Source organism: Dermacentor albipictus, chromosome 5 (genome assembly GCF_038994185.2).
Source record: "Dermacentor albipictus isolate Rhodes 1998 colony chromosome 5, USDA_Dalb.pri_finalv2, whole genome shotgun sequence".
Classification (NCBI taxonomy): domain Eukaryota; kingdom Metazoa; phylum Arthropoda; class Arachnida; order Ixodida; family Ixodidae; genus Dermacentor; species Dermacentor albipictus.
Window position 1 is genome coordinate 99,493,541 of NC_091825.1, and position 1,114 is coordinate 99,494,654.

Genomic DNA, 1,114 nt, shown 5'->3' on the forward strand with positions numbered 1-1,114 from the left:
CTATAGCCCATGTAAAATTTTGAAACCGCCATGTCTACTTAGTTTTCTCGAAAACGTTGATTTCTGGCATGTGCATCAATCTCCGTCTTATTAGAAGTTTTTCGGCCTATTCAGACGATATATAAATGGATTGGGAAAATTGGCATTCCTGAAAAAAATCTAAGGCTATAGCCCAGTAAAATGTCGAAACCGCCATGTCCACTCAGTTTTCTGGGAAACGTTGATTCGTGGCATATGCATCAATCTCCGTCTTGTTTGACGTGTTTCCGACAATTCCGACGATAAATAAATGGATTGCGAAAATTGGCGTTCCTGAAAAAAAGTTAAGGCTATATATAGCCCAGTAAAATGACGAAACCGCCATGTCCACTAAGTTTTCTGGAAAACGTTGATTCGTGGCATATGCATCAATCTCCGTCTTATTAGAAGTGTTTCCTTCTATTCAGACGATAAATAAATGGATTGCGAAAATTGGCATTCCTGAAAAAAAGGTAAGGCTATAGCCCAGTAAAATGTCGAAACCGCCATGTCCACTAAGTTTTCTGGAAAACGTTGATTCGTGGCATATGCATCAATCTCCGTCTTAATAAAAGTGTTTCCGACTATTCAGACGATAAATAAATGGATTGCGAAAATTGGCGTTCCAGAAAAAAAGGTAAGGCTATAGCCCAGTAAAATGTCGAAACCGCCATGTCTACTCAGTTTTCTGGAAAACGTTGATTCGTGGCATATGCATCCATATCCGTCTTATTAGAAGTTTTTGCGCCCATTCAGATGATAAATAAATGGATTGCGAAAATTGGCATTCCTGAAAAAAATCTAAGGCTATAGCCCAGTAAAATGTCGAAACCGCCATGTCCACTCACTTGTCTGGAAAACGTTGATTCGTGGCATATGCATCAATCTCCGTCTTAATAAAAGTGTTTCCGACTATTCAGACGATAAATAAATGGATTGCGAAAATTGGCGTTCCTGAAAAAAAGGTAAGGCTATAGCCCAGTAAAATGTCGCAACCGCCATGTCTACTCAGTTTTCTGGAAAACGTTGATTTGTGGCATATGCATCAATCTCCGTCTTATTAGAAGTGTTTCCTCCTATTCAGATGATAAATAAA